This window comes from Arvicanthis niloticus, chromosome 5 (assembly GCF_011762505.2).
Source record: "Arvicanthis niloticus isolate mArvNil1 chromosome 5, mArvNil1.pat.X, whole genome shotgun sequence".
NCBI classification, from domain to species: domain Eukaryota; kingdom Metazoa; phylum Chordata; class Mammalia; order Rodentia; family Muridae; genus Arvicanthis; species Arvicanthis niloticus.
The window spans coordinates 33,217,435-33,240,009 of record NC_047662.1 but is presented as its reverse complement, the minus strand read 5'-3'; the positions used below and the strand labels follow the sequence as shown (position 1 = coordinate 33,240,009).

The 22,575-nt window shown below is 49.3% G+C and overlaps 1 protein-coding gene across 1 annotated transcript in view; it reads left to right on the top strand.

Annotated features, from left to right (window-relative positions):
• The window catches only part of Hivep3 (HIVEP zinc finger 3), a 101,258-nt gene that overhangs the window by 19,262 nt on the left and 59,421 nt on the right, over positions 1-22,575 (top strand). The window contains exon 2 of the mRNA XM_034503869.2: positions 12,605-12,801. The gene's annotated coding sequence lies outside the window, so the exon portion shown is untranslated. The remainder of the gene's footprint in view (positions 1-12,604; positions 12,802-22,575) is intronic.

The window sequence follows — 22,575 nt, the reverse complement described above, 5'->3', positions numbered from 1 at the left end:
GGGGGTGGATTTATTTACAGAAACAGTAAAATTCACAGAGCAAGGAGAATGGCCCAGATAAGAGCCAGGAAGATTGGCACCCAGGACATCCTGGCATCCATGTAAGAAACATCCATGTTAGGAGGAATGTGTCATTTAAGGGCCACTAGAGGATTTGCGTCGGGGGTGGCATAGTGAAGAGACAGTCTATGTGACCATGCAAAGGACGAGCTGGGAGGTGGAGGAGTTCAAACACTGCTGTGTGTTGGTTTCAGTGCAGGGCGAGTGGGGGTTTGAGCCAGGCTGGCTTCAAGTGCTTCTGTTCCTATTTATGGACTCTCACTGAGCCTCTGGGCCAGGTATCACATAAGTGTTCTCTGCGGATGAGGTAATAGACCCAGCTGGGCAGGCACTGACTCTCCGCTTCCCTACAGATGGGGCTATCATAGGCCCAGAGATGTTAAAAGAACAACACCCTGCCTGGGTGATCCGGCTCGCAAGTAGAGGAGGGTGGATTCAAAGTAGAGCCATGTTTTAACTACTTCTAAATGAAGAAAGAGTGGCCAGTCAGGGTCAGGGATGGTCGGGGCGGAGGGTTGCCCCAGGATGGTACATCCTGTAGCTCAGGCAAAGGCCTCCTTGCCCCATGTAAAGTGTGGCAGGCCCCACAAAGCTGAGGGGCTTCACTGATAAGAAACCAGAGCCGGCCGGCATATAGATGGTATCTTAGTTACGGTTTTTATGGCTGTGATGGAACACCGTGACCAGGAGAAAAGGTCAGGAGAAAAGTGTTTGGCTTACACTTCCATATCACTGAAGGAAGTCAGGACAGGAACTCAAAGAGGGCAGAAACCTGGAGGCAGGAGCTGATGCAGAGGCCATAGAGGGGTGCTGCTGACTGGCTTGCTCCACGTGGCTTGCTCAGCTTGCTTTCTTATAGAACCCAGGACCACCAGCCCAGAGATGGCACCACTTAAGATGAATGGGCTGGGCCCTCCTCCATTGATCACTAATTAAGAAAATGCCTTTCAGCTGCATCTTATGCAGGCACTTTCTCAATTGAGGTTCCCTCCTTTCAGATGACTCTAGTGTGTGTCACGTTGGCAGAAAACCAGCCAGCAGAGTTGGGGACCATGCAAATCACTGAGGTAGTGGAAACAGTCTGTGGAAAAAAGGGTCCCTCTCAGATCCTCCAGGCCAGAAAAGGGAAGGGCCACTGCAGCCCAGTAGCTCTGCTCTGTAGGAGGCGTGGCCTTGCCTGTTTGTGAGCCCCTAAGCTGGTTAGACAGGGAAGGGGATCAGAGGTGAGAATGGGGCCAGCCTGGTCCCTAGGCCAGAGGCTGGGAGGATCCTGGGGAACATGGTTACCACTAGGCCTCCCCTGCAAGCTGAAGCGGCTAGTGTGGTTGAAGAGTCATCCTTCCTCCAAAATCATGGCCATTCTTTGTAATCTCCTCAGCAGGTATTGACCAAGCACTGAAGGTCTCAGTGTGCATTCTCTCTCTCTCTCTCTCTCTCTCTCTCTCTCTCTCTCTCTCTCTCTCTCTCTCTCTCTCTCTGTGTGTGTGTGTGTGTGTGTGTGTGTGTGTCCTTTCTCCCTATGAATAGGTCACAGTGATGTTGTTCTGGGATTTCTAGCTTATTCTATTGCAAGACTAATTGTAGATAGGCATAAAGCTTGAAGGTCAGAAATAGCCAAAAGAGGAAGAGAGCAAGCCTCAGTTTCCGGAGAATTGACACTGTGCTATTTAAATCCAGCGCCAGTCCAGATAAACCCTATTGCTTCCATTTTCCAGGTGAGCATACTGAGACACTGAGGTGTGAAATGACATATCTGAGGCCACCCAGTGACAATGACCTGAGAGCAACTAGTTATTCGATGCCAGAGCCTCGGGCTAGCCTTCTGCCATGGAAGGCTGCCTGAAGCTCAACAGCTCTGGGCCTCGGTTTCTTCAGCTGACAGACATGAAATGGAGCCTTCCTGCAGCATCAGTTTAAGGACAGCATTAACACAGACACTCGGCACCTGTGGGTTTGGTCCTACCCCTGGTTTCTGCCTCTGAAGACAGATGTGGCAGCTCTGTGGAGGAATAAGCTGCCTGGTAATTTTCTTGCCCAGATTCCCAGCTAGCGGTTTGACGTCATGAGGCAAGCCATGTCTCCTTCCCCTTTGCATCTCTGAACTCCAGCCAGGCCAGCAGTGTTTTGTGGAAGCCACTCAGCTGGATCAACTTACTTCCCTTTTGGGTGTCTCAGGGGCCTTGGGGAGGGGAAGTGTCCCCTTCGCTCTCCCATGAATGCACGCAGTGCAGGCCTGTGGACCTTCCCATGAGAGGACTGCCTGTAGCCGGCTGACATGGCAGGAACAGCTCTTTTGGTCTTGACCCCCAGGGTCACTCCTGCTCCTCAGCCTGAGCCATTGTTCTTTAAGGTTTTAGAGTGGCTGTACTCACTCCACCAAGTGAAATTGATGCCCCTTTTCCCCTCACAGGATCTGGAGACCATAAGCCTGTTCTGTCGAAGAGTGGGACCTGAGGTCTTGTCCCCTCCCCAACTTCTCACTACTTCATAGTGGGATCCATTCATTCCGACTTCATGTTCCTCTTTTTCTGTCCTCAGTACCAATCAAAGGGTGTCTCCCTCCTGTTGCCCACCCTCTCCTTGATTAGATGTTTCCCCTGGCATTCTCTGGCATATCGATCCATGTCAGAGGCAGAGGCCCATGGCCTGTCTGGCCATTCCCTCATGGGAGGAGGCCACCTCAGTGCTCTGTGAGTCTACTGACATATAAGTGGGAAGCTTGTGTTTGGAGATCTCATTTAGGGCCCAGGAAGGATCCCACATCTCTCTAAGTGGTCAGATGAACATAACAGCAATGTCAGCCTGTGGTGTGGCCTGCAGGAGCAGATGAGTCACCAGGGAAAGGATGGGAAGGGATACATATAGGGGAACTGAGGAAGGTCATGGTCCTGCACAACCATCCTGAAACAGGAGCAGCTGTGATCATCTGCACGAGGCTCCTAGAGCATCAGGCATACTGCCATTCCCACGTAAAGAGGAATCACTGCACCCTTACCCTGGAGTCCAGACACTCCATCCATCCCATAATACCATGTCCCCCTGCTCATAATCCCTCTCCAAATACGCATGTGCTAAATTACACACAAGGTAGAGGGTTCATAGGGTGGGACTCCCAGCTTTTCAGAGCCTCACCATGCTTGGGGGAGGCTTCCCAGTTTTGCTGTTTCCAGAGAGTCACCCACAGAGAGCACCACATCATGCTCGTTGGCTCACTGGCCTTAGGCCAGCCTTTGGCCTGTTGGTGCACATCTCCTGTCATCAATGAAAAGACATAAAATGGGAAGGCTCCTCTCTTTGACTCATGAAGAGAAAGAATACAGCTCAGAGAGGTTAAGCAATTCCGCTAAGGCCACACAGCTATAAATGGCTGAAAGCAGGAATGAACCCAGGTCATCCTGCTGCCATCAGTGCAGATTCTGGGCTATCCCTCACTACTCTCATATCCTGTGGTAAATGAGTTAGGCTGTTATTCCCCTTACTTCTCCCAGGTGCCTGTAGCCTGGCATGATCTTCCTACTGATTTTATTTGTGTGTCTTGAATTTCCACATCTTATTGACCCCACAGGCCACAGTAGTGGAAATAAAAAGGAAATCAGAAAGATCCATTTCTCAGTTCCCTGACCCATGCATATCAAATTCAGCTTTCCCATCTGCTGGCACTGTCTGAACATGTCCTCTTTAAAGGGTGGCCAGGGCCTCAGTGCTAGCCTGAGAGTGAGGTGTGAGGCCCCAGACAGAGCCCAAGCTGTCTGACCTCATCCCCAGCCTCTAGAAACCTTGTGCTGTGGTCCACAGAGGCTGTTCCTTCAGAACTTTCAGCTGCAGGGATGTCAGCCCTCATGTCTGGCAGAATTAGTCCCTGTGCTTGCACTGTGGTCTCTGACTCCAAAGGACAGCCTCTGGTGGCTTTTCATGGAGTCCACAGAGGAGCTTGTCCAGATCCTTCTTGCACTGGTCATGTGCAGCCTTGCAGACAGACCCCTGTTCCCACAAGCTCTTCCCTGATCATTCACTGTTCTCTTCAGAGAAGACACATAGCTTATTTCCATTTTTTTTATTATTGTGGTGAAATACATCCAAGATTGAATTTGCTGTCTTAACCATTTTAAGTGTGCAATCCAGGGATGTTAAATCCAATCTGGTGGCTGCACATCTGCCACCACCACCTGCCTGCATGGCGCCCCCCTTGTCAAACCACAGATCTAGACCCGTTAACGAGCAACTCTTCATCTCTGCTCCCTGACCCCCACCTCTAGCTAAGGGCCACCCCGATCCACTGTCTCTACATTTTTAAACCACTTTTAAATGGTGATAGCGTGACGTGAGACTGGAGATGTGGCTCAGATGGTAAAGTGCTTGCCTTGCCTAGCACGCATATGGCTCCAGGTGTCACCCACCGCAATTCCAGCACACAGGAAGTAGAGGCAGGACAACCAGAAGTTCATAACTACCCTTGACTATGGCAAGTTCTAGGCCAGCCTGGACTACCTGAGATGCTCTGTCTGAAATACACACACACGCACACGCACACACACATGCACACAGACACATGTACATGCGCACACACACACATACACAAGCACAAATAAATACAAAACATGCTTACTGTTAAAACAAAGGATCAGTGTAGAGCTGCCTGTGAAAAAAATGTTCATGTCCCAGACCCCACCTCAGTCCAGTCCAGGAAAGGCTGACAGCTATCATTCATGACCTTCTAGGTTCCCAACTATAGGTGTGTGTGTGTGTGTGTGTGTGTGTGTGTGTGTCGTGTGTGACTTTGCTATTATCCCAGGATGTGCAGGGCCCAGGAGCAGACATACTGAGATTCACCTCCTACCCTGGCCTCGTCACCTCTCCCAGGGTCGTATAAAAAATAGAGGTAGCAGAATGCCCTCCATCCTGCAGGAGGATCAAGGGAACCTCTGTGAAAAGTATTGTTACTCATATGTGTACACAAGGTCACAAGGAAGATTTGTGACTGGCAGGGTGTGTCTGCCTTTCACCTAGAGACTGTATTTATCTAACAATGGCTAGCCCGGTGGACTAATCACTGTTCCCTTACAAAAGCAGTTGATAGGCATGAAAACAATTTCCACCTCCTTCAGCTGTTCAAGATAGTACTGTCCAACCAACCCTCCACGTATGTGTGTTTATACATGTGCTTGCCGGTGTTGACTTGTGTGCACTTCTGGAGCTGCAGGGACAACATGCATTGTGGGAGACATGTCAAGAGGTTCCCCAACACATAACTTCCTGCTACTTTGACACATCTCCATTGACTCTATGTCTCTAGCCCCTGAAGGTGACCATCATTCTTCACCGCCAACCAGTTGAGGGAAAGGAACAGTGACCTTTAGTGGTGATCTGTGGTGATTGCTGAGACCAGCATATCTGTGTGCTTTACTGGGCATTTTTACTGCTTGAATGATGCTCTGTCCATTTCTTCTCCGTTTTATTTCCTGCTTTTACTTATTTTATTGGAGGTGCTTGTTACATATTGTGGGTTGTGGCCCTTTTATATGTGCTGCAAAATATCTCAGTGCCCATTTTGTTATCAAGCGTTCAATCCCCAAATAAGGAATATTCTGATGAAAGAGTTTTGTTGGTGGAGTAAGTGATGGGAGATTATGCTTTCTTTTCTCCAGCATTATAGGACTTAAACCTTAAGAATTTAAAAATCTGCAAGTATTTTATAATTTGCTATTTTCTTTTTTTTTAAGTCTGTGTTTAGGGATCTTTTGTTGTATGCTTACTTAATTTTTGGATAGTCAAATGTATTGACCTTTAAAGAACACTGAAGTCCAACTGGGGCTTTGAAAGCTACTTTCCAATAGCATTACACAAATATTCCAACAGCCTTGGCATTTTTTACAGGTTTGCTTCTATGTCCTGTCTATTTGTAAGGGACTTCAGATAGGGCCTCACTATGTAGCCCAGGATGTCCTCAAACTTGGGATCTTCCTGCCTCAGCCTCCCCAGTGCCCAGTTACAGGCACATGCCTGGTGTTTCAGTCGGTTTTCAGTCAACTTGAGTTATCTAGGAAGAGGACCCTCAGCTGAGAAAATGCCTCCCTCAGATGGCCTGTGGGCAAGTCTGTAGTACATTTCCTTGATGAATGAATGAAGTGTGAGGCCAGCACATTGTGGGTGATGCCATCTCTGGGCAGGGGGTCATGAGTTGTATCAGAATCAGGCTGAGCTAGCCATGGAGAGGAAGCCAGTAGGCAGTGCTCCTCCATGGTCTCTGCTTCAGTTCCTGCCTCCAGCTTCCTTCCCTGGCTTCCGTCAGGGATGGACTGTGACCCAAGAGCTGTAAGATGAAATAAGTCCTCTCTGCCTAGGTTGCTCTTGGCCTTGGTGTTCACCATGGCACTGGAAACCCTACCCAAGACACCTGGCTAGTTTATATCTTCATTCAGTGTCGATCAATGTCAGCATCTGGGCATATGTGGTGCTGGAACCCAGCCTGCTCTGGGGGGCGGGGGGGGGGGGGCGTTCTGCCGTGTGCTTCCCTCCTGGCACTCAGCCACCATTCCCCATGCCACTTATCTGTTGTTCTCTTCTGGCTGGATGCTCAGCTCCAGAAAGGCCAGGCCCCTCTCTGTTTTTAGATGTTTCTATATTATTGTTTTTATGATGCTCACAGTACCCAGAACAGTACCTGACACATCTCTGGCTCTTCCAGGGTACCAAGTGAGCAAGGGGACACACTGTGACCTGCTCCCTTTATTTGAATACTTCATCCTTTCTCTGACAATTGGGACTCCCCTCTTCGGTGGCCCTCTCAGCTTCTCCCTGTGGTTATTGGTTGGTTCGATGTTTTTCCTCCTTCCTTCCACTTTTATGTAATGCATTTCCTAGAATATCGTCAGTTTTCAAATGCATCATCGACATAAAAAGCTATATTCCAATTCTCTTATATCTTAAAAAGTTTGCATGTGTGCATCCGTGAAAAGGTTTGTATGTGTGCATCTGTGTCACCTTTCTCAGCACTTGCCTGACTTTGCTTTTCACTCCTTGTCTCATGTTCTGATGGCAGTCATGCGTGTCCGTCCGAGATGTCAAGGCTCAGGGATAGCATCACATGTGTGGCTCCTGGTAGCTGCTTCACATGCTTGTTTTTTTATTTTTACTTTGGGCTTTATTCGTTTCTTCCTTTTGGGCTATTCTGGTTGATTTTTTTCCAATACAAAATATTGAACCCAAAGCCTTACAGATCCTAGGTTGGTGGTTCTCAACCTGTGGGTCACAATCCTTTCACAGGGGTTACCTAAGACCATCGGAAAACACGGATATCTACATTATATAGTCATAACAGTAGCAGAACTACAGTTATGAACAGGCAATGAAGATGTTATGGCTTGGGGTCACCACACCATGAGGGGCTGTGTTACTGGGTCACAGCTTTAGGAAGGCTGAGAACCACTGCCCTAGAGAAACACTACCACTGAGTCACAATCCCAACCCTCAGTGTCTTTTATTGTGTTTTGAGACAGTGCCCTGCTGAGTTGCCTGAGTGGCTAGGATTCAGGTGTGTGCCACCACTTCAGCCCCGAGTAAAATCCTTAACCCATATCTTATTGTCCCCTCTCCTCTCGTCACAAAAGCATCTGAGGCCTGCTTTTCCTCTGAGCACAGGGTTGCTTGTAACTCCGACCTTCCAAACAGTACTGTTCTCTCTCTCCAGTTCCCTTACAGTTTCAGTCTTGATGTCCCCTTTATTCAAGTCATTTAGAAAGTGTCTGGGCACCACTGTGTGCACCCTAACTTGCTGTTTTGATTTCGATGCTCAGACTTCTGGCAGTTGCCTGAAGAGCTGCTCTCCAGATCTTCAATGCTTACATGCTTTGGAAGTGGAGAGGATTTGGGGTTTTTTTGGTTTGGTTTGGTTTGGTTTGGTTTGGTTTGGTTTGGTTTGGTTTGGTTTGGTTTTTGCCATGATTGAGCAAAAGACATCTTACCTGTGTCTGGGGTCTGTATAAAGAGAAGTTTAACAGATTCTGTCCTGTGTCTTCCCTGAGCTGCTTTTGTGTCCTGTCCACACACTCACAGGTGACTCCCAGGACATTCACTCTCCCTCCCTATATAGTCCAGGCTGGCCTTGAACTCACAATCCCTGCCTCACTCCCCTGGGGCTGGGATCACAGGTGTCCAGGCACAATGCTACCTCTGGTGCCCCATGGTTCTATGATTACACTACTTCATTTGTCTCACTAGGGCAAAGGTCAGGCTTGTGGCCTATACCTTCTTGTGGAAAGAGGCCTTAAGCAAACACAAAATGCCCTACTTTTCTGTGTCCAGCATTTCTGCTTCACTCTGCAGTGTGACCTGCCAGGACTCTGTTAAACATCTTGCCTGTTTAACCATTTTCCCATTTCTTAGATTTCCTTCATCGGTTTGTTTCCAAGTATATGGCTAGGCTTATATTTTCTTTTACCATCCTGGTCTCTTAACTTAGAATAAGATAATCGAATCTATTTGTATTATTGAATTTGTTAATACGCTTGTCTCTCTTCCGACGTCATTCCTCACGTCTCTGTTTGTTATCCCTTTTCCTTCCACACTAGCTTTAGTTGTCCTGAGTCTTGCCACATTGAATAATCTTTGTTCCTGCTTTCTCTCCCATACTTGGCAATTAAGAAATCTGTCTCATTTTTCCTTTAGAAATACCCATAAATGAAAGTTTCTGATTTCCAGCAGTGTGTCCCCATCCTGGCAGACATTTGTCCAGAAGCCACCACACATGCTCTGTTTGTATTTCTCCTGTTTCCTATTCTCCTGCCTTGTCCTCTCTTGAATGACTTATTCTGATACCTTTTTTGCTTGGTTTTGTTTTGCTGGAGTAATTCCTTGGGTGACTTTTAAAGAACAGATAGGCGGTGGCCTCTGATTTTAGCATTTCTCTCTTTCTAACTAGAACCTCGACTGAGCAATGGATCTCAGGAGTTTTAGTATCTGTTTTCCCTCAAGCCACAAGGTCTTTACCCTGTAACCCGATGGCCGTCAGGGTAGCAGATATGAAGTCCCATGTGTGCTGGTCACATTTTATTATCAACCACGCACAACCACACCTGGGAAGAGGGAACCTCAACTGAGGAATTTCCCAGGTCAGATGAGCTCGTTCATGTCTGTGAGAGACTGTCTCGGTGTGGGTGGGCCCAGACCTCTGTGAGTGGCACCATCTCTAGGTAGGGAGGTATGGGCTTTAGGGGAAATGCTAAGCACAAGACAGCAAGCTAGGAAGCGGTTTTCTGCTCCATATTTCTGTCTTCAGCTTCCTGCCTTGGGGTCCTGCCCTGGCTTTCCTCAGTGATAAACCATGACTTGAGAGTGTAAGATGAAAGAAATACTTCCCTCCCCAAGTTGCTTTCATTCAGTGTTTTATTAAAGCAACAGAAAGCAACCCAGGACAGTCACTGTGGGCTCCCAACATTGTGTGTTGAGGTGTGCAGAGACTTTCAAATGCCAGCTTTTCCAGTCTCCTCAAGATGGCATTTGTGGAAGCTGAGGTGCTCCCTGATCTGGGGAGGGAGCACCGCAGCTCCACAGAGCCCTGGTGCTTCTGGAGTGTGTGTGAGGCAGGGTGGCTCTGCTGAGGATTGGCTCAAGATTGTGTAAGGACTGTCACACAGCAACCAGGACTGGCAGAAACAGCAGGCGTGGAATGCTGAGGCCAGACGAGGGAATCACAGGAACTTATTGCACAAGATGCTGAGAAGAGGATGGATCTTTCCAGAAGCTTCTGTGATGTCTATCATGCCATCTGCCTCATCCAGAGCTACTGGCTGAGGTGTGTGGCCCTGGCATCTAGTGCTTCCCTCCCATCCACATTAGTCCCTTTAGAGACTCAGAGGATGCATTCCTAGTCTAAGCTGGCTTCCTGGGCTTTGGGGTGGGCCTTTCCTGTCCCTGCCTAGAGCAGTCGGTGGGGTGCCATTAGGCTTTCTGTGGTCCCCACTCCTCTGAGTCCTTGGACTTTCTAGCAGCTGGTGTAACTCAGGGTCTCTTCCTATTTGTATAGTCTCTTTTTTGTTTTAGTGGCATTTGGGGGAGAAGAGGCAGACCATTGAGCTCACTTAGTCATCTAGAAACTTGGGGCTTGGAGATGACATTCTCAGGTGACTAGTATACAGATGTAGCTGTCCAGCTACTGAGGAAGACTGTGAGTGGCTGGTGACAGGATGATTGATAATGGCCTCCACACTTGGGCTCATCCTAGGTCCTCCACAAGCCATACCCCCCTCATGAATCAAAACCATCTCATAACCTCAGTCCACTGCCAGCTCAAGTCCTGCCCCCTCCTCTGGAAAACCTCTTTTCCTGCTGACTCCTGTTTCAGTCATTACTCCTCAGTGTGCAGTTTCTTGATGGTCCCCATTTGGGAGCATCAAAGGCCGTGTTTGACACACCCCCACATCCAGACACCATCAAAATCGACTCCACTGTGGTTCCTCTGCAAACAAGGACCAAATCTTGTCCAGTTTCTGCCTTTGGCAACTGCCAGCCAGCTGGACCCATTAAGTGAATGAACAACCATGTTGGGTTCTAAAAAGACTTGTCACACATTGCTGTGGGGGAGATGCCTGCTAGGAGTTGCATGTGATTCAGAGGAAACCTGTCTGAACATCACACCATCTGGAAGAACTCTCAGCTCCTGGTATCTGCACAGAGGATACTAGCTAATCTCAAGAGAACTGTAGCAAGTGGGTGTTGGGTCTCGTGGGTGGTGGACCTCATGTCTAGTATGGTGGGAATTTGCTGAGTGGGAGGAGCATCTGGCCAGGTAGACATGCTGTCGGGGAGTGGGGTGAGTTCTAAAACAATCTGAGGAGGGCTTGGAAGTGGAACCTGGTCTGTGGGTGCTCTGGGGTTTTGGTGGGAAGTATCAGGTACCCCCCCCCCCCCGTTTTTTAGTACTTGCAGTAGACTGGGAGGTCAGACTTGGAGTTGATGGGACATGGCAAAGTTGTACAATGTCTAGGTGGCTCCATTGACAGACTCAAATAAACTACCACGGGGAGCCACAGAGCCAATCCTCTCTACCGTGTGGTAGCAAAATGCCACTCTGTGGAGTTGAACAGCAGCAGGTGTGGTGGGAGGGGACATTGAGGACCTCAGGTGACCTCTGTGTTCTGTAGCAATCAGCTGTGTAGGGTGGTTGCCAAGGACTTCAGTTCTCACAAAGCATGGTGCTGAGGACAAGAAAGAGGGCAGTGCCACAGGCCTCTGTGCAGGTTACTACGCTCTGCTCTGGGACAGAATCTGTGGCAAGTATGTGGGCTGTGCCACATGCCAGGCGTTGTTCTCAGCGCTGCGTGCACCGTGACTCACCAAAGCTCAGAAAGCCCTCACCATTCTCCTTTTCACACACAGTGACTTCACACACCACAGATGTCACAAAGAGAAGGACATGGACCAGAACCTAGGATGTCAGAGCCTTAGAGACCACATTCTCAGCTATCACACCACACTATCAGAAGCAGACAAACCAGAGAGTCCAAAGAGCATGGTATGCTTAGGATGTGTATGCTGTACACAGCTAAACAAGTCAGGTTTTCTGGTCTAAGAAGTGCTTTCCTCTGAGCTTCCTGGTTTGAGCCTTATAACAGCCGGCTACTCTGGTGCCTGAACCACAGCACTTGCTCATCCATCCATCTGCTTAGTAACGACTATGGAGCTCCCATCCTTCCCCAGGCTTTCCTTGGCCGGAAGAGCGCTTCGTTTAGTAACTTGGAAACCACGGTACACTCCCGTGCATCCACACTGTTCCAAGCATGTTAGTTTTCTCTTGGGTTAGCAGACGCCACAGGTTTAGTGATTGTACACCATATCCATGTGTCAGCTTGCTCCTATAGGTCCCTAGACTATAACCATGTCACCTCACCACAAATGTATCCAGTCACACCTGCAGTTTGCTTAGGTTGGCATTGGGTATGGGTAAACTGAGGACTCAACTCTGCTCTGGGAAGTGTTACACCTTTCCAGTCTCATTCTTGGGTTGATATAACTTGATTCCCTGTGGGGTGCAGTTCTGCTTCCTTGATGGTTTTCAGATAGTCGGTCCTTCTAAGGTCCTTCTAAGTTGCTAGCAGCTGCCCTTGGGTCCTTCCCTCCCACATGACCCTTCCACCTTCAGGCCAGCAACGATTCATAGAGTCTGACTGATGCCAGTCTCTCTAACTTGCTCATCTAGAACCAAACAGACTTCCTGTGAACCTCGTCAAGATCAAGGATGCCCTGACACAGACCCTAGCCACCTGCCATGGTCCAGAGACTGTACTCCAGGCATCTGGAAACCTTGAGGTCCACCAGGAACCCTGCCCACCTGCCTGGCTCAGGGAAGTTCAGTATAGGGCAAAGGAATGCAGTGTGTCATCCCCAAGCCACTGTGTCCCACTGTCTCCCTGAGGGGACATGGGACAAAAATGCAGCTTGGAGAGAGTTCAGGACTTGGGTCTCCTGGGAGAAAGCAGGGATTGTTCTGTACCTAAAATTGATCTAGATAACTCTCTGACCATGGCTCTCATCTTCCTCACTCATGCAGGATCAGAGGCACAAACTAAGCTGCCTCAAAGTAGCTCATGGAAGACTCTCGAGAGCCACTGGCCAGGCACAGGGTCCCTTCCTCTGGGAGGAGCAGTGTGTAAGCAGAGGCATCGAAGCAGAAGTGGACATGAATGCTGGCTTCCAGAGAGAGCAGCGGTTCAGTTTTGGTCATCGGAAGTGGTGCCTGCAGCGCAGGTAAGAAGCTCCAGTCTGTCTCACTGACTGCTGTTTTAGCTGGCTGCGTTCTCTTAAAAGATTCTGTGTGGAGAGTGGTCATTGCTACCTGTCCTTGACCTCTGAGAAAGCTGGTCTGGAATTTCCTGATGCCTTGGTTAGGAATCCCAGGCTTCCCATGTCATCTCTCTAAAGTGATACCTTGTCCCTCACACCGGTCACCCAGTCTCCACCTCACCTCTGCTAAAGGACACAGGCCTCTGATATATCAACCTGTCTCCCAGGTTTGTCCTCCCCCTCCCCTAGCCTTTTTACCCCATGTCACCTCCATACTTGCCCTGTCTTAAAGCCCCTGTCAGGAGGCATGGAAGGATGTCACGTCTGGCCTCTCATAATTACCTAGAGAGTTCCAAATTTCAGGGGCTGAGTGAGTTCCTGGGCTCCTGTATGCATTTGTATGTATATCTCCATCTTGGGGGTCAGGAGTCGATATGTAGGCTGTGACATGGGTGGGGTGTGGCATTGGAAGCTTTTTGGGTAAGGGTTAAATCCTAGGGTGTTTTGTCTGCTATAAAATGTGTCATCATCATCATCATCATCATCATCATCATCATCCAAGGATCTGATAGGGTTGAAGGAGGGAGCACCTGGTGTCGAAAGGGAAGGAAGAAAACATGGATTCCCCAGAATACCTGTGTCATATGGCTTAGGCACTAGGGACATGAGGATCTGCATTGGGAGTCCTTCCCTTTGAGATAGCAGCACACTCTGTTAGCCAAGGCTAGCCCCAAACTCACAATCCTTCTGCCTCATGCATCTTCAGTACTGAGACTGCAAGTATATACCATCAAACCCACTATGTTTGGATTCTGGGGCGGGTCCTCAGAGCTGCCTTCTGGGGGCTCTAGGAATTCTGCACAGTCTCATGTTCACATCTATGGGCTCAGCTATGATGGCAAAGGCGTGAAAACTTGTAATTTCCCACCTGGCCTGCTCATCCCCTCTGGTTAAAGCAGGCATTTTCTCATTGTGCAGAGCCAGGGCCAGGGATGTAAGTCACCTCATGGTCAGCATTGCTGTAGCTCCTGGATGTGGGTGGATGGGCTTTGACTTCAGCCAGCAGCTCCTCAGCATGCCTGGCCCAGCATGCCTGTCCTGACCAGAACTGTCCTGTGAAAGTAGAGAAATCCCTTAGATCCAAGAAGAATTAACTACCTGAGCCTTGTTTTGATGGAGAACATTTGTAGTGGTATTGAACCTGGGGCTATCCCTGAATTCAAATCGCAGCTCTGACAGTTACTGGTTTCATTCGATCTTTAATGGTTTAGGAAACATGTTGTAGCTCCCTCTCGCTTGCCTCTGTTTTCTCTCTTGCAACACAAGAGAAGGTGATCCCTGCCTCCCACGGGCACCACTGACATACAGATGAGGCCTTATACAAACACGGACCACCCATCTGGAAGTCCTTCCTATCACCCACCACCTACTGTGCAGGCCACTCAGCCACCACCCACCCTGTGACAGATCTGCTCTGCTGTACCACCTGGTACTGGCACAGGACCCTAAAGTGAAGGGACTGGTCCTCTCTGTTCATAGATGAGTTTAAGTCCTGAAAGGAAAAATTCCTAGTGAGGCTAGCCTTGTTGCCCTTTAAAAATATGTGTGGATGGACGCTGAGCACAGAGAGGGTTCAGTAATTTAAAGATAGTCACACAGCTCACAAGGGTAGAAACTCTGTCTACAATGAATCAACCCTTTTACTTTCCCACTGAAATGCTTCCTGAGGAAAAGCCTGTAGCATTGGTTACTCCTCCTCCAGCAGTGTGTTTCAGTATGACTTGATAGCCCCATCACCAAGGGTCTGGTCCCTGGCCTCCTGCAGCACCATCTGCCCCATTGATTCTGCCTTTGTTTTCAACTGTGCACGTGACAATTAGCTATGTGTTGGGGGGGGGGGGCTCCTTCTCCTCTAGCAGCCTCAGTGGTCTGGTCCACAGGGTGGACACAGGTTCTTGAGTAACCTAGAATTAAAGCTCCGAGGAACACAAGCAGAGTCTGGGGAAACCACCTGGGACTCTCCTACCCCTGGCATTTGCCCTCCCCTACTTTGTGCCCAAATTCCTTGTAGTCCACATGGGCTCTGACAGCTGGGGGGAGGGGCAATCTGTGGAGGGAGCCCTGCTCAGCAGGAAATGAGCCCTGACTCCAGCCAGACATCTGGCCCCGCCCCTTCCCGCACTCTCCCAGGGGAAGAAAGCGCAGTGATTAATGGAGTTCTGACTCAGAGCTGCTGGGGGGATCCAGGAGATCATGAGCACAGCTGGGACACCAGGAAGTGGGCTGGGTTATGTGGCATCCATGCAGATGAGGGATGAGGGTCCGGGATGGCAGGTGTGCAGTGCAGCAGCCTCTACCATGCCAGGGACCCAGTGGCCTGGGGACACCTGGGCTCCTAAGGGTTGGGGGGGGGTGTTGGGGGGATCGAGTCATTTAAGGGCAAGATAACTGGGAGTCTCCTCAGGAGAGACCTAACCTGGGACCATCTCCAGAATAAGGTGATTTCTGGATGAGTGGCTGGCGGCCAAAACCAACATGAAAATGAACTGGGGAATATTTTCCCAGCAAACGTCACTGCCAGCGGTTTTCAAACTTTCTTAGAAAAAAAAGTTTCTAAGAGTTGTCTTAGAGGCCATTTAAAATATTGTATCTTGTATGAAATGGTGATATGTAAATCAGGTTAAAGCAAGCTTATTCTTTAATCTTTTTAAGTTTTATTCTTTAAAATAGATTTATTATGAAAGTTCACACATAGAGTAATAACTATGCTTCAGTTTACAAAAACTTTGAAGTTTTAGACTGGGGATCCACAAGCTAAGACCTGTGGCCACCACCTGATAGTGTAAATAAAGCTTTATTGATACACATGCTGTTCATTCACATGCACCTTTGGCTGCTTCAGCCCATCTGCTCTCAAAGTCTGAGCACTAGACTCTGGTCTTCCACAGATACTGTGCTGTCCTCTGTCCTAGGCATTTATGGTCTTACTTGTCAGCTGCAACTTCCATGCTGCCTTCTCTTGTCTTGGTTGGCTTGGTGAGGATTAAGAATTAAGGAATTCAGAGTTTGGAAGGTGGATAAAGCACTTGTCCCAAAGGCACAAGGACCAGAGTTCAGAGCCTCAGCACCCAGGTGAAAAGGTGGACAGATATGTGGCCACTTGTAAAGCAAGCTTTTGGGAGGCAGAGGCAGGGATTCCCCTTGGCAAGATGGCTAGCTACACTAACCAGACTCATCAAGTTTCAGATTCATCGGGGGAGACCCTGCCTCAATAAATTAATTAATTAATTAATTAATTAAAGTGGAAGTATCAAGGAAGACAGATGATACACCCACATAGGGCCTCTGCATACTTCACACATACATGTACAAGTACACACACATAAACACACACACATACTGTGAAAAAAATTAAAATTAGGGGGCTGGAGAGATTTAGTGGTTAAAGCACTTGTTTGCATGAGGTGTAGGGATTAGATCCCCAGAACCCATGGAAATGTCAGAGAGTTTGATTGAGAGACCCTCCTTCAGTGAATGAGATAGAAGAGTGAGTGAAGATGATTCCTGATGCCAATCTTGCACCTCTGTATGTGTGGCTACACACATGTAAACATACACAGAGAGAGACCGAGACAGAGAATTACAAAGAAAACAATCCTAAATCTTTTCAATAGAAGATATAAGAGTTACACTTTCCACAGTGTTCCCATCTTTAGCTGTGGATGGGGCATTCCAGGGGGACTACAGGGGAGTTCCAGTTTGCATCATCAACAGCTGCTTGAACCCCTTCTTATTACAAATGCCATTCAGACAGGAGGCCCACACTTTCCATGCTTGGGGGCCTAACCTTGTGGCTCTGTTCCTTGTTGATGCCTGTGTAGATTTTTAAACCTATAGATTCAGTCCTGAATCTAGCCAGCAAAACAAAGACACCCAGGAAATAGCTCAAACACATCTTAGCCCTGTAGGTCGATCTTCCCTGGCCCCATTCCAAAGTCTACCCCAGCAACCTAAGCTGGTGACTCTCTCCCAGTGCTGCAGTGCATCGAGGAATGTGTTAGAACTGGTCCACTCTCTGTAACAGTGCTGATAGGAGCCAGAATGTATTTTTAGCACATATTTATGCTGTAGTGATTGGAGAGCTGCCTCTGAAAGGGCTTTAGTGGAACGCAATCTGAAGACTGCCCTCAGCAAGAACTGGCTGCTCTTATTCCACTGCTTTAGGATGATGGAAGAGTCAGGGATGCTGAGTGTCCTGTCGGGAGGCCCAAAGAAAAGGAAGGGGAGGTGGAGAAGAGGAGCAGGAGACCCTGGGAGCAACGGGCAGAGTCAAGTCTCTGGCACAAACAGTCCTACAGCAGCACCAGAGGCCCTGGGACTCCCATCAAGGCTTCTAATGTCTCCAAAATTAAGCTCTTCAACTGCCTTTATGACTTACAGCTGTCCACACAGAGGACAAGGTGCAGATACACTTGGGGACAGATGACAATGCACAGAGAGAAGGAATGGGGACATTAACAGTCTCTTCTGTTATGCCAGTCAAAGCCCCAGTGGTTATGTAGCAGGTCATGGTGTGTCACAGGTCAAGGGACAGCTTCTCTCAGCATTACCAAGCTGTTCTTTCTGTCTGCATTTCCATTCCCTGACCCCTGTGCCCTTCCTCCATGGAGTTAGGACATTAGGAGCCTTTGTCACAGGGTTCTGGGGAACCCAGCCTTCATGTCTGCTCCGATTGCACAGGTTTAAGAGCCTCCAGGTGAGGTGGCAATCTGCCACCTCCGCACTCCAAGTGTGTGCTGCAACGGTTTCTGGGGGGGTAGGGGGGTTGCGGTTAGTAAGCACTGGTCACTGAATACAAAGATCTGTGAATGTGGATGCTTTGTAAATGACAAAGGGACAGGTGTCGGGGTCCAGAGGAGAAAGAGGAGGAGGAAGAGGAGGAAGAGGTGGTGGTGGTAAAGGGATTGGGCAGTAGCTACAAGCATTTAGGCAGAGCCCACAGAGCCAGGAATAAAAACCAGGAGTCCTGACTTCCAGACCAGCTGCTGTTGCCTCCATGGGTGTGAGGAAGGTCAGGCCTGGTGGCCTGGGACACTGTGGACTAGCAAGTACACCCCCTCCCCTAGAAAAAAACATTTTTAGGTTTTGAAGAGATGACCTCATGTTTCTCTTATTTACATAGCCTGGTTTGTTTATGTAGTCGTTTAAAAATAACTAACGTGTGCTAAGCATAGCCTTTGCTCTCCCAGCTCTGGTGGAAGAGCCACTGTGTGGGGAGAGACACCTTTTTATCTAAGAGAGGGACAGCCTTGTTTCCCAGGACAGATGGGGGCAAAACAGGACAGGTAGGAAGCGTTGCGGTTTTTCCTGTCGCTTCTCCAAAATAACTCCACCGCTGCTGGCCACTTCTGGCCTGACTGGACACAGGGTAGGTCTCCTTCCGGGCAGCTGTGCTGTGTCAAGACTCTGTCAAGAAGCAAATGTGCTTGCATCTGAAGACCTAGAACATGGCATGGAGGGTTCCAGCTCAAGCTGGACCGCTGGGTTTGCATCCTAGCCATGTGCCATTGGGAAGGCTGCTTAACCTCTCTGTGCTGTGTCGAACACAGAGACAACAGTGCAAATGTGCAGCAGTTCCTGTGGGAATTAAGTCAAGAAACGTATGTAAAGGGCTCGGCTCATTCTTGGTACATAGTAGGGACTCTTAGTGTGTCTTCATAAAAAGTAACTGTGTTTCCTTTGACATCATTTGAGAAGAGCAGACTCCATGCTGGGGTCAGGTGGTGATGGACAGGCTGAGTGGAATACACTTGCCAGTGCAGGAGAGCACTAAGGAGTTCCAGCTTTGTCTCATAAGTCACAACTTCTCCAAGCATTGTTCACAGATGGCCATTTCTCCCCACACCCATAGACACACACTCCCGAAGAAGTACTTGCCTATGTACTTCTTTAACAGGCAGGTCTCAGGCCCTGTCTCAGACTCGGGGCTGGGAGGCTGCAGTGGGAGGGGCTAGAGGCACAGTTCTTTGTTGGAAGAAGACTGATATTTGCCTGTGGATGTTGGCTAGGAGCTTTACTCAGATCAGTGTTACCTGTAGGAGGGTAGTGGGCCTCGCCTGCCAGACTGATGTGAGGGGAGGGGGAATAAAAATCCTCATGAGAGCAGAGAAGGAAAGCCAAGCTCAGGTAGCACAGGTAGGTGACTCTCCCAGGGTGGCACTGTTTATAAGTGCAGACATGGGACATGCTGATTCTGGAATAGGCTCCCTCTTGTGGTCTCAAGTGGAGGTGAGCCTGGAAGAGCCACTGATGGAGAAAGACCTATCCAGGCTAGTTCAAGGTGGCTGGTCAGGAATTGATGAGCAGGTGGGGGAAGGGGTGGGCAGATGGTGGGTGAGACAAGAGATACATGGTATGGGACACAGAGCCGTGGGATTCAAAGATAGCTGGTTACAAGCCTGGAGGTTTAGGAGCAGAGTGGCACTGATAGACAGGGAGGTGAAAGGTGAGTTTTATATAAGCATAATGAATTTCAGAAGCTAGAGGTGCAGCAGCTGGAAATGCCCAGGGGAAATGCGCAGGGGTGCAGGGTGCCGGGCAGATGGGCAGGCAGGTGGATAAGCAGGCAGATGGGAGGGCAGGTGAGGTGTGCAGCTGCAGGAATCACTAAGGAAAACAGGCAAGAAATGAGCCTGGGAGAAAAGCAGGGTGGAAGTGGGGCGGGAGGGGGAGGAATAAAGCCTGAGGGAAGAACAAGCCTCCTGTGAGGCAATAGTCAGGTAAGAGACAGACCAGGGCTCAGAGAGGTGAGAACAGGACGGGGTGGGGTGCACAGGAAAGGTGGGTAGCACCGCAGGTCACCCAGGGAACTGACTTTGGGCACTACTTTAGAAGGAAGCCAGCCAAGCTGAAGGAAACCAGGCCGTAAGTAAATAAAACTGTCAATCACGTGGGGCAGGGAGGAGTTTCTGTTTGCTTGTGACAGTGTGCTCCTGGCCAGCATGCTATCTGTGGGAATAGGAACCGCCCATGTCTCCTGTCAAGACAAGCTTTGCCATCTTGCCTCTGTTCTGGCGCTGCTGGCGGTGCCCTAGAATTATCCTTCCTGTTGGTATGAAGCCCTTTCCCCTTCCCAGCCTCTTCTCATTGGGCAGCTGTCAGTGGGAGCAAAGCTTGTCCAAAGGGTTTCAACTGCTGGGCCACCCACTGGAGAGTTAGTTATACATGCTCTGGAGATTCCCGGACTGCTAAGTCCAAGAAAGGGTGTACCAGCCAGGCGGGGCTGTTACAGAAGCTCACTCTGAGCAGCCACTCTAGGGCTGCCTCTATAATCTTGCTGTTTGGGGACAGCTGGGCCTAGGTCTGGAAAATGGGCCCAAGGCCCTGAGAGCCATGTCTGGCCCTAGCCTAGCCTCTCAGAACACCACCTGCCTTCCCTTGATCCTACACATGGGCTAAAAATCACACTCCTTCCCTCCAACACAACACTCACAGTGACACACTGCCATAATCAGATAGGCAGCCTGTTAGATACAAGGTACCAAGCGCTGATCCTAGTGACAAAACAGAATGCCTGTCTTTCCATATTCCAGTGGATAACATAGGGTGGGGAGCTGAGGACCTGAGTTCGATTCCCAGCATACACACACACACACATACACAGTCATACACATACTCACACATGCTCACACACAGACACACTCATATACATATGTTCACACATGCATGTGTACACATACATACACGGTCACACACATACAAACTCATATACACGTTTTCACACATGCATGCACATACATACATGTGCACATACACACACACACACTCATATACACGTGCTCACATCTGCATGTGCGCACATACACACAGACACACAAAGAAAAGGTAAATACACACATTTATAATATTTGTGAGTTTTTGTAGATATAAAGGTATATAAAATAAATATAAAGGTTTCCTTAAGTAAAATAGAGTCTGCCAGGGTCAGCTGTGAAAGGAAAAGGTGGCATAGGGTTAGCAAATTATGGTAAGTTGGGCCAGGCGGTGGCCTGAGCAGGTAGCAAGCAGTCTGGGTGGGTAGTGTCTGAGAATGGAGCCAAGGGAAATGTGGGTGCCAGTTCTGTGGACAGCTGGGCAGAGCACTGGGCAGAGGTGGGGTCCTGTCAGGCAGGAACAGGAGGCCACAGTATGACTGAAGGGGAGGCAGTGGAGACCAGGTCACACAGAGCAGCCTGGGAGGTCTGAGCTGAGCAGAGGGAGCGTGGATGTGCTGTGGCCCACCTGGCTGTGGCACAGGGACACCTGCATTGGGGGTGGGGTAGAGTGACAGCAAGAGGTCAGTGCCTGACCATGACACATGGGTCCTTGGACAAAGTGTGGGATTCAACCAACACAACTCACTGAGATGGAACACCAGGCACAGAAAGGAGATTTATTTTTATTAAACCAAGAAAACCAGGAAAGCCCACTAGCATTCACATGCACTGATGCTTCTCAGGCTAGTCAGTGTCACCAAGCCTCATCTTACTTATCTGCAAAATGGGTCTCTGGATAGATAGTTCCAAGATCTCTGAAAAGCCACTCTTTCAATCTCAGGCTGTGGGGCCTGGAGTGATCAGGGACAGCTTTGAGGAAGTGGGTGGACGGACCCTCTGCTTAGGAATGACTTGGACTAGTCCAGCTGACAAGGAGATGGAGAAAAGAACAGCCAGGCAGAGGGCCATGAAACCAGGAGCATAAGCTCAGAACACCAGGCTGGTCAGGGAGGAAGGGGCCAGGAACTATTAACAGACAAACGGGCCCCCAGCTCCCCAGTACCACAGCCTTTGAAGCAGACCTACAGGTCTGAGGCCTGAACATGTTTTGTGAGCACCATGGTCCTCAGTTTTTAACATTTTCAGACAGACATGCTCAACCACGGAGGAATAAAGCCTGGCTTCTGGTCCTCCAGAGAGTTAACCTCCTGGCCTGGCACTGTATAACCACAGGGTCTGCTGAGCGCAAGGAGACTCTTCTGTGTGGCAGCCAGAGTGGCAAGCCTGGGCTCTGGGCTCTGGCACTGTCCCGCAGCGGAACAAACAGACCTCCCTTCACAGATAATGGCCTCATTGAGTATTGTGCCCGAGGCCTGTGCCCAGCACTGGGCAGCTCAGCCTGGGTAAGTTTCCTCTCTTGGCTGCTTAGCAAAATATTTACACTATGCCTTTCTAGTAAGACAGTTCCTGGGAACCAGCAAACAGAGGGAGCTAGAGAAAACCCCTCCTCACTCCCCATTTCACCCCCACACCCACCAGCGACCTGCTTTCCATAGTGGGGGAAGGGTTTGCCACACACCCAGCATGTGTTTCTGGCTCCATTGTTGCTCACCAGGGTTCTATTGTGAAGCAGAACCTAGAATTAGAAGATGCTAGAAGGCCCGGCCAGCTTTGCTGTCCTCCCAGTGTCCTCGAATGTCCTAGAATGTGTGCCCATCTTAAGGGGCACACATAATGTGGCTTTTTGCTACTGTCTTCCCTACTGCCTGTCCTCGTGTGTGTGTGTGTGTGTGTGTGTGTGTGTGTGTGTGTGTGTGAGAGAGAGAGAGAGAGAGAGAGAGAGGTGGGACTTTCAATGAAAAGACAGGTTACATTACGGCCAGCTCACTGCTGACAGTGCCTGCCCTCCCAAAGGTCCCTGAACCAGCCAGGGGTACAGTCACCATGTTGTTAGAGGAAAAGGGAGCAGTATCTTTGTCCTTGA